A 10,959-nucleotide genomic window follows, 5' to 3' on the forward strand; every position below is an offset into this window, starting at 1 on the left:
ATCTAGGCACCAGCGCGCTGGGGTGCAGCCAGTGGGACTCCCAGGGACTTCCTTAGGAGTCCGCGCTCCCTGAGATTCCCCCGCGGGTCGCCTCTGGCGGCCGCCTGCGCCTCCTCCGCTTCCTCCAGGCCACAAGGCTCCCCATCCGACTCTGAAGCTCTGCACCCCCGCCCCTTTTCCTGCCGATCCTGCGTGCCGCGCTTTCCCCTCCTCTGGTCTCGCCGCCTCCTCTCCCCCTCGAATCCAGTCCTGGTTTCCCCGCCTCCAGCTTCGCACCCTCCCTCCCGGCGGGCTCACTCCCCGCCCCGCCCCCGCCCCGCCCGCCGCCACCGCGGTCTGCTCTGCTCCGCTCCGCGCCTGTCCCCGCTCCCACCCGGCCCGGTCCGGCTCGCCCAGTCCAGTGGCTCCAGTCCGGATCTCGCCGCCGCCCGGCCCAGGTGAGAGTCCCCATCGCTGGGGAGGCAGCGGGCCCGGCTCCCTTCGGCCGTCTCGCCCGCCCGGGGTTGGCGGAGAGGGAGCAGCTGGGCGGCCCCGGAGCCCCTCGGATGACAATGCGCCCGGCGCTTGGCCACCCTCGCTCGGTCTCCTCCGCGCCTGGCGCCTTCCCGCCGCCCCCCGCCGCCGCTCGGCTGCAGCCACTCTTTTTTCGCGGGGGCTCCTTCCGCGGTCGGAGAGGCTCCGGCGACAGCAGCACCAGCACCAGCCGCGGGGGAGGCGGCAGCAGACGCGGCGGGGGCGGCGTCTCCCGGAGAAGCAGCACGGGCGCCGAGCGCGAGGACTAGGACCAGAGCCTGAGCGACAGCAAGCCGCTGGTGCCCAACGCCGTGCTCCTGAGGCCGCCGGCTCAGGGGGGAGCCCCTGCCGACCCCGCGCCCGCCGCCTTCTCCTCCTCCGCCGACACCTACTCCTCCAGCTCCACGCCCACCTCCTCCTGCAGCATGACCACCGCGGACTTCGGCGGGGGCGCAGCGGCCTGGGCCGTCGGGGGCCCCGGGAGCCGCTCAGCGGGGCACACGGGCGGCGGGGCGGGCGGCGGCGCCTCCTGCTGTTCGTGTTGCTGCTGCGGCCGCCCGGCCCGGCCGGGCCGCAGGGGTCGGCGCCGCGGCTGCGCCCTCAGTCCCGGGTGCCGCTGGGGCTACCAGGCGCTGTCCGTGGTGCTGCTGCTGGCGCAGGGCGGCCTGTTGGAGCTGTACCTCATTGCGGTCACCGACCTGTACTGGTGCTCCTGGATCGCCACGGACCTGGTGGTGGTAGTGGGATGGGCCATCTTCTTCGCCAAGAACAGCCGGGGCATTCGGGGCGGCGCGGCCAGCGGCGCGCACAACCACCACCCGCACCACCACCACCCCGCGCCGCCCTTGCACCTGCCCGCGTCCTCGGCCGCCTCCGCCCCGGCCAAGGCGTACGGAGCCCGGGGGGACGCCGGCGGCGTGGGGGGCGGCCTGGGGGCGGCCACGGCAGTGGGCGAGTTCGCCTTCGCCTACCTGGCCTGGCTTATCTACTCCATCGCCTTCGCGCCCAAGGTAGTGCTGATACTGCTGATCCACGTCCATCCTTAGACCTCATCGAGCTGCGCGCGCCCTTGGGCACCACGGGCTTCCGCCTCACCATGGCGCTGTCGGTGTCCCTGCTCTACAGCTTGGTGCGGGCCATCCTCAGGCAGGCGCGCCGCCGGGCTCGGCCGGACCCCTGCTGCTGCAGCCCCAGCGGCACCGCGCGGCCGGGTGCTTCCTGGGCACGTGCCTGGACCTTCTCAACAGCTTCACATTGGTGGAGCTGATGCTGGAGGGCAGCGCGCCGCTGCCCGCGCACCTGCGCTACCTGCTCATCGCCGTCTACTTCCTCACCCTCGCCTAGCCGGTGCTCTGGCTGTATGAGCTCAAAGCCGCGGCTGCCTGGTGGACTGCCCTTGCTGGTGCTGCGCTGCCTCCTGGTGGTCAGCTACCAGCAGCCCCTCTCCATCTTCATGCTCAAGAACCTCTTCCTCGGCTGCCGCGGCCTGGAGGCGCTGGAGGGCTGCTGGGACCGGGGCAGTCAGGCCGCCCGAATCGGGCCAGAGTGGGCTATGGTCCTCCGCCCTCCGCCCCTCCACCGCCTCCGACACCACCTCAGGGAGGCTCCCAGCTAGGCCACTGCATTTCGGAGAACGACATGGGCGCCCATGGCTACATCAACACCCTGGCTGTGGCCTCCCAGAATTGGTGAAGGGCATGGGTCCCTGGTTTGGGGTTGAGAGTCCCCAAACCCCTTATCTTCTACTTTCTGTCACCCAGATTTGATCAGGCTTTGTTTGGAAGAGGTAACCCTTTATAGGGCTAAGGGCCAGGGTGTCCTTCTGCACCCCAGGGGTGAGGACTGCTTGAAGGGAGACCAGCAGTTAATGGTGAGGGAGGTAGGCGCACTTACCCCCTCCTTTCTTCTCCTATCCTACTCCAATCCTGACCTCCAAGGGGCTGGCACCTCTGCTTATCTGCCCACCTCCACTCTAATTGCCATCCATCAGGAGGAGAGGGGTGCACAGCCTTGGGTCTTCTTCCTGACTTAGAAGTGCCAGCCTCTTTTAGGCTGTGGTTGGTGGCCATCGTCCCATGCCTTAACATTGACCCAGAACCCACTTTCCACTGATGTGTCTATTCTATTTCTCTCAGGTGATAGATGCAAAGTGTATGTCTCTCTCTGTGTAGTGTTGTTTTCTTGCGTCCACCCTGTGACCCTTCGGAATGGGAAGGAGATCTGGGAAGGCCCTGCCCCCTATACCTACTTACCACCACACTCCTCTTTTCTGCCTGGATTTGTGACAATGAATTCCCGGGAAGAGCTGGACCCTGGGAACTGCCCAGGTACTCTCTTCGAAGGGAGAAGCTCGCCAGGATCTTCCTCAATCCTGCTCCTCTCTTCTTAGCTCAGAGGGAGGAGGGGATCCATTCTCTAAGGACCAAACTGTACCCTTTCTTGGGTGAGTGAGCATTTCTGCCTCCGTGCTTTCATGCACTGATGCTGCTTGCAAAAAATAAGACAAAATCCTCAAAAGTTGCATTCGCCATGGCCACTGGCTCCAGCTGGGATTGGGTGCCAGCGTTATTACAGGGTCTGTGGAATATCAGCCATTGGCTTGGCCTCCCTCTGTTCTTCCCTCTGGACCTAGAACTCTTATCCTTCCTGTGGTTTGGTGCCGACTAGGTCAGATCTGGGCTTAGAGTAATAGCTTTGGTGGGGTTCCTAGATGGACATGAAGTTGGCCCTCCCATGGGCCCAGTGGAGTAGGAAGCCCCATTTCCCACCGGTCCTTCCTCTAGGAAGTATACATCAGAAATAGAGGTGATGACCTCCTGCCTCTGGTCTGTTTTGAGTCTCACTAGGGCCAAGGCAGCCTGCACAGCTTTCCGTCCTAGATTCCTCTCATTGAGGTGATGAAAAGAGACATCTGGGGGTTGTACGCTCAGAGTCTTGGTGTGGAATGTCACTCTTGTGATCTTTGAGGCAGGATAAGTATTTTTACGTATTTTAAGGGTGCAGGAGGATAGCAGGGAACAAGGCCAGGAAATACTTCCTTCCACACTCAGCAGGATGCAGTGGGGGTGAAGCTTGCAGAATTTTTATTTCCCCTTCTCCCTTCTTGTGTTGGGAAGTTTGTAATGGAAGTTTATGTGGTGTAATAAATCCTAGGCGAGTTACCGGAAGACGTTGATTCTAGTTCTGATTGTGTCACTCACCGGCTTTAAGTGACATATCGTTTTTATTTTCTAGGCCTGTTTTCTCACATTAAAAAAGTAGAAGTTAGATGAGTGATCTCTAAGGTTGAAGGTAATTCCAACACTCACAGTTTTTGAGTTTGTGGCTCTTGAAAACCCTGGTCCTGATGCTCCCTATACAGGTGGCCAGGAGAGAAGCCAGCCAGGCTGCACCAGCAGAACATTCGCAGCTCTGCACTGGGTATGTCACGCTCCAGCAGAGGCTAGAGGGAGGGCTTGGGCTCCTGGGCTGGGTGTGGGGCGGGCTGGCATATCCACAGTGTCCACAGCACCCCACACAGGGAGAGCCAGGAGTGCCAAGTCACTGGACATGAACTCAGCACCCAGGTCAAGCCCCGCCTCCCGCTTGAAGTCCCCCTCCCAACTGCTTGGGGGCTTGGGACAAAAAACACCCATGTAGACATATATAAGAGGGGCCGAGGGCTTGACCAGAGTTCTCTTGAGCCTCCTCATGCTCTCAGAGCAGGGAAGGGTGGGGGAAAATGTTTACACTCAATCCACAATCTGTGCTTCTAGTTCCCTCACCCTATGTGGCCCCAAAGCTGCCTGGTTTTCACTTTTCCTTTTTCCCTGTCTTGTTCCTCCGCCCCCACTGACGTCTCTCCTCTCCCTTTGATTGGACTTGAGCTTCTGGGGCCTGGGCCCCGGGTGGCTATCAACAGCTGCTCCCTGTTCCCATGTCCTCTCTCCAGCTTTGCTGTTTCTCTGCTACCTAATCTCAGTGACTGTGAAAGGACATTGTGTCTGAGCCATGGCTGGCCACTGGCTGGCTCCTCTACCTGCCCCTTTCTGTTGCCCCTTTCTGCCTGGTCTCCCTGGTTGTAAAATCTCTGTACAGTTAGGTTTTTGGTGAGAGGCTGTGATAAATTCCAATGAGCTGCCACTTCCCTGGATATGTCAAGAGGTTGATGGCAACGAGGCCAATTCTGGCAGAGACCAGGCCCCCAACTCAGCCCCAGTCACCCTGTTTTACACATGTGGGTCAAGCACTGGGTGCTCAGAGGGTCAGGCCCTTGCACTTACCTCCCCTGCCCCATTCATCATGACCCCTGAAGCTTCCTTTGCCTTGCTTTCTATTGCATCCCTGCTGCAGGGGCAAACCTGAGATTTCCCCATGGGCTTGACAGCCAAGGAGGTGCCCCGTCTCCTGAGGCCAATGCCAGCATGTGCATGGTTCAGAGAAGAGGACCCTAGTCTCAGAATCTTGAGAATTGCCTGCTCCTAACACATCTGCCAGTCAGGGGGTTCCTCTCAGCAAGTTCCCAAATCCTTACTTATTTAAAAAAGACTAGCCCTTCTGTAAAGACTGCTCCATTTGAACATGCCCTGATTCTGCCTCCGTGGGTTTGTGAGAGAGAGCTAGCTGGTGGTGAGAGCCTGGAGGAAGGAGGGAAGTGGCACCTCACTAGCATTTATCACTTTTTTTCCTTCTCTTTTTAAAAATAATCAGCACATTTTACAGAAAAGTGACTCCATGGTGTGTTAAGTAATTGGCCTGTGACTACAAGGCTAACAAGGTGGGGCTGGGGTCTACCCTGAGGGCTCAGGGCAGCCGGGGCCCTCTCTGTCACCCGACACTGGCCCTCGCTATTCTCCCTGACCCCAGATGTACACACCTGGGGGCTGTAGGACTGGGTTGTTCAGGCTGCTCCGCCTGCCTGGCTGGTAATTCCTGACACACAAAAACTTCACTCTGGCTCCTTCCAACCTGTTGATTTTAGTAATATTTCATTTAATAACAACAAATATAATGGAAGCTTACGGACACTGCGCAAACAGCACATGCCAGGTTCTGTGCTAAGAATTCATGTGCCTTATTTCACTCAACAGCACAGTGACATGGGTATCGCTGTGATTTCCATTTTACAAGCGAGAATCTGAGGCTCAGAGAATAAAGCGATTTGCCCTGCTAGTGAGTGGCTGCGCTAGGGACGGCCAGAGCCCCAGTGCTTACTGGGTAGCCTCTGGGTCATGCAGACAATGAGCAGGAGCCCACCAGCAGGATGGAGACGCCCGTGATGACAGCACCTATCCCCAGCCTCAGGCTCTGTCCTCTCTGGCTACTGACAAACCACAGCCCACCACCCCACCACCTCGAGCCCGCCCCCCACCCCCGGTCTGACAAACCATGGTCTCACCCACCCTGGGGCTGACAAACCGTGGTCTCAACCCACCCCCAGCCGTGGTCTCACCACCCCACCCAACCCCGGCTGACAAACCATGGTCTCACCCGCGCGTACCCCCTTCCCACCCCCCACCCCCACCCCACTGGCCTCCTTCAGGCTAGTCTGTCTGGGTCAGGCGGACTTCTCACTCTCACTTGGCCCCTGGGGAATGGCCCCTGAGGGCTGCCGCCCTGCAGAGATTGGAGCTTACCCACAATTGGTTCTGCAATGAGAACAAAGGGAAAAGGGGAAAAAGTATTCTTAACCGTTCCCAGTCATCACAAAAACCACCACTGACATCCCTTAAGGGCCTTCATGACCTTGGCCCTGCAGCAGGCACTTTAGATCCAGGCTGAACTTAATGAAGCCACCTACAAGAGACAAGGACTTGAGCTGCTTTTCTAAGGAGAGATGTCTTGCCTCCTCTTTGGGAGTCTGGGTCTCCTTCCAGCCTGGCCCCATGTCTCAGCCTTCTTGTGAGCCTGTGGCCACAGCCTCTGATGCGTTAGGGCATGCGACTTCTGAACAGTGTCCCTGGGATATGATCCTGGACAAGTTATTCAATATCGCTGTGCCTCAGTTTCCTCATCCATGAACCTGGGGTTTGGGGTGGGGGAATCCTCTATTTCACAGTATGATGACTCACTCACAATGAGGGAGGATCAAACATGGACAGCATGTTGGAGCCGCACGCTCAGTGCATGGCGCAGCACTAGGCCTATAGGCTAAAAACCACCCCATTTTCCAGTCAAGAAAGTGGAGGGTCAGAAAGGTTAAGGATTTTGCCTGAGGATGCATCGCTAATGAAAGCCAGCCAGGACTCCAACTCCAGGGGGTGACACTCTAAACCCCACTCCACACTTCAGGCCTGAAGAGCTCCAAGTTAAACTAAACTCTCCTCCCAAACCACCCCCCAGACCCAGGTCAGGCCTCAGCCCAGGCTGGTGGCCTTCAGCCACCTGCACTTCCAGTGTGGCCCTGGACAGCTGCATGTCTCTACCTGGAGTGTCTGGCATTTCTGGGCAGGAAACAGTCACAGAGTGTCTGAAGCAGGCAGCTGCTGAAGAAGGGCTGGATCTGCGGGCAGAGAGGGCAGGTTAAGGGCCATTGTCTCCCTCCAGCAAGGGGTGGCCCCTTCAGAGTAAGCTCCGGGGCTGGACCCACCATGGCATGGGCGCTAGCCTGCTTGCCTGACCGTCGTCTTTCAGGGAGCCCTCCCAATTCAAGTGCATTCCTCCTGAGCTTGCTGTGGGTGACCAAGCAATCCCGGTCCCCTCCAGTTCCTTCTCTGTCCACCACAGCTTGTTGTCCCTGGCTGCCCATCTTTGCCCAGGCTGAGAAGACACATGACAGGCATGAATCAACATGGAGGGACAGGGACTGAGCCAGTCACTTTGGGAATGAAGAAAGAACTGAGGATACTGACTCCTTCAACAAATACTGATAGGCCCCAGCCATGCACCAGGCCCTGTTCTCAGCACTGCAGGTAAGTGGTAAACAGGACAAAGCCCTGCCCCCTGGAGACATCAAGCCCGTGGGAAAGACCAATGAAAGCAAACACACAGCATGCAGTGCCATGCCAGGGAGTGATGAGCCACACACGGGGACACAGAGCAGGGTAAGCCTAGAGTGTCTGTGCACGCATGTGTGCAGGGTGTCCCCAGGATGAAGAAGGTCAACACCATCCTTAACAAGCATTTCCGGATCACCTGCTCTATGCAAAGCAATTTGTGAGGCTCTGGAGATGCTGCAAGTGGGCAGAAGACCCAGACTTTGCTATCAAGCAGGCTTCCTGACACAGCTGGCTATGAACACTGAGAATTATAGGGAGGCTGAGGCAGGAGAATCACCTGAGCCCAGGAGTTCCAGGCTGCAGTGAGCTAGGATAGCAACACTGCACTATAGCCTGGGTGACAAAGTGAGACCGCCTCTATTAAAATCAAAAAGAGAAATGAAGGTAACAGCTGAGCCTCTGAGGAGGGTGGGGAAGTAGAAGATACCTGTATATCAAAGGATGCCTGAGAAGAAAAGCCTGGCAGGAACCGCAGGCAGGGTGGATGGTGCGGGAAGGAGAGCACCACGCCTGGGACGAGTGTTGCGTGACACAGGGAGAATGCAAGGTGGGAGGAGGAGAGCAAGCCATGGAGGCCGGCACCAGGCTGCGGGCAGAGGCTGCATCTTCTCCACGAGTGGTCTGCGGCTTTGCCTTTATCCTATTTTCTGGGCAGGACAGGTGCTTCTCTAGGTAGAGGGAGGGACTCCGGTTCTCACAAAACTTGTGGGCTCTTGGGCCAATGTCCACTGCTGTGCCAGCAGAGAATGGCTCTGCCTCAGGGAGTGGAGGCTGCAGCACATGCGAAAGAACTCCCAGTCCTGGCCTCTGTCCTGTGGGTCCCAGGTACTGGCAATGCCAGCCACTGCCTTGCTGAGCGAGGGGACTGGCATCTGTGCCTGCCACCTGCTGCTTCCTTCTCATAGAGGCCAGCGGGGAGGGAATGCCTTGGGAGGATGCTACACGTGGGCAGAAGACCCAGACTTTGTTATCAAGCAGGCCTCCTGACACAGCTGGCTATGAACACTGAGAATTATAGGGAGGCTGAGGAAATTCTTGGACTGGTGGTTTGGGCCCCGTCAGGGATGGGCTTGGGCAGGTGGTGAACGGTCACCTCATACTCCTGGTTGGGGTCAAGCACGAAGTGGCTGCAGGTAAAATGCCACTGAAGAGAAGGCAGGAAGGGAATGTGGACAGGTTACACGCACCTCTCTCACCCATCTATGCCCAAAGACCCTCGTTCCCACCCACTCCTAAACATTCAACCAAAAATAAGAATAAAGCAACTACCACAGCAAAACCCAGTCAGGGAAATCAGGATCTTTGTCCTGTTTCCTCTGGTCTTTTCTGCCTGTTAAGAAAAACAGTAGCAACCCGGATCTGGCCTCCTGAGCAGACAGTGAATAAGGGAAAGCAGTCCTGCCCCCCACCAGGCTTCTCAAATTGTAGAACGATGGGTGTGAGATGGCTGAGCCAGAGGACTTGAGGCTGTGGAGATCTGGCACACAGGCAGGTAAAAACTTCGTCAAATGATTCTTCCTCCTTAAATGGGAAAGCCAGGGACCTCTTGAGAATGTTCTGGGGTGAAAAAGTACAGAGGACAAGCTCACTTGCCCTGGGCCAGCACACAGCTTAGTTGCAGAGATATTTGAATTTGTGCTGAGTTATTTTCTGAGTGGTAGAAATTAAAGATATCAACTCCAACCCCCATTCTAGTTACCCTGGAGGAGAGGCCAGGGGTCCTTTGCTTCTGAGTGGATGGAGGAACCTGGTTTTCACCATCACACAGCAGCCAAGTTTGGGGGTCCTAATCTAACATCAGAGAGGGGTCCTGTCTTTGCTGCTTGTATCTGTGAGAGACCTAATTTGTTTTCAAGTGGCTGTTTGCAGAGTTAAACCAGCAGTCTTCAGACTAAGGCTTGTATCGTAAATACTTGAGGGGCGGTTAGGCAGCAGTTGCTGAATCGCACCTTAAGAATTTCTGGCCTGGGAAGTCTGGGGTGGGGTCACAGAACACATATTTCTTTTCTTCTTCTTTTGTTTGGTACAGAGTATTACTCTGTCACCAGGCTGGAGTGCAGTGGCGCAATCTCGGCTCACTGCAACCTCTGCCTCCCGGGTTCAAGCAATTCTCCTGCCTCAGCCTCCTGAGTAGCTGGGACTACAGGTGCGTGCCACCAAGCCCAGCTAATTTTTGTATTTTTTAGTAGAGAGGGTGTTTCACCATGTTGGCCAGGATAGTTTTGATCTCTTGACCTCGTGATCTGCCTGTCTTGGCCTCCCAAAGTGCTGGGATTACAGGCATGAGCCACTGTACCCAGCCGATAATAACATTTTTTAAAAAGATAGTTACATAAAAATTGATTTCTCTCTTCCAACTTACATTTATAAAAAGAAAACATAGGTCTCGCTTTAGAATTAAACTATAAAGCTACACTGACTAAGCCAGAAACCATTATTTCTATTTTGGAGAACTGAGGCAAGTTATGTAAACCCATTATATAAGAAATAATGAAATGACCACAGACTAGCATTGTTAACTCAGTGCATTTCACCCAGCATAACATATTCTTATAAGGTTTCATATATTCTGTTACAAACTCACCCTAATCTGCAACATAGAGATTCTTGTTTTTCCTCAACTCCCCAAATAAACACAAATGAAATATTATTGCACATGATGTTTTCTATACCTAGAATTCTTTCCATATACATATATATTCCTAATAGATATACTCATATATATTTTTCATATATAGGTATATGTGGATATGTACGAGGAATATGTTTATCTCTGTGTGTATATATATTTCTCATATATATCCATATATACACAGACACATGTATATTCATATATATATAAGAGTAAGGCAAAGATATATTTACATACACACACCCATATGCCCTCCTTTTTCCTGTGTGGCTGCCCCTTTTGCAGTGACCACCACGAGTGTCCCACGAACGGGCTCGCTGCCCGTAGTACTAGCAACAACGACGGAGGCGGCCGCGCTGCGCAGGCGAGTACCCACCTGGACCCACGCCCTTCCCGCGGGGAACGCGGGCGGCATCGGCAGACCGGGGCGGCCCCGGGACGCGAACCCGTGGCCCCGCCGGCTCCGTTTGCGGTGTCTACCTGTAGGGGGCGCCCCCGCGCCTGCCTCAACCAGCTCGTCCCCGTGCCGCGGACGCACGCGCGCTGCCTCACGCGACGGACGCCCCAGCTGCCGTCTGTCACCGCTCGCGTGCGTGCGCATGCGTGCTGGTGCGGACGTCGTGCGTGCGCGCGCCCAGTGGCCCAGAAAGCGGCGCTCGGAACCTGAGGCGGCGGCGGTTAGGCTGCTCCGCGGCGGGGGTTGGCGGTTCCCTGGCGGCTTCTCCACGGCGGTGACGGCGCCCGAGCTCCCCGCTTCCCGCTCCCAGCGCTCCTCCGCCCGGGCCCGCCAGCCAAGGCCGCTCCCCAGCGCCGGAAGATGTTGGCCGTGTCCAAGAG

General features: G+C 56.6%; 1 pseudogene across 1 annotated transcript; it reads left to right on the top strand.

Annotated features, from left to right (window-relative positions):
- The first annotated feature begins 551 nt into the window (after positions 1-551).
- LOC100391595 (transmembrane protein 121B-like) lies at positions 552-3,680 on the top strand (annotated as a pseudogene). Its single transcript, XR_013527676.1, has one exon. The product of XR_013527676.1 is annotated as a transmembrane protein 121B-like (transcript).
- The last annotated feature ends 7,279 nt before the right edge of the window (positions 3,681-10,959 follow it).

Source organism: Callithrix jacchus, chromosome 15 (genome assembly GCF_049354715.1).
Source record: "Callithrix jacchus isolate 240 chromosome 15, calJac240_pri, whole genome shotgun sequence".
Classification (NCBI taxonomy): domain Eukaryota; kingdom Metazoa; phylum Chordata; class Mammalia; order Primates; family Cebidae; genus Callithrix; species Callithrix jacchus.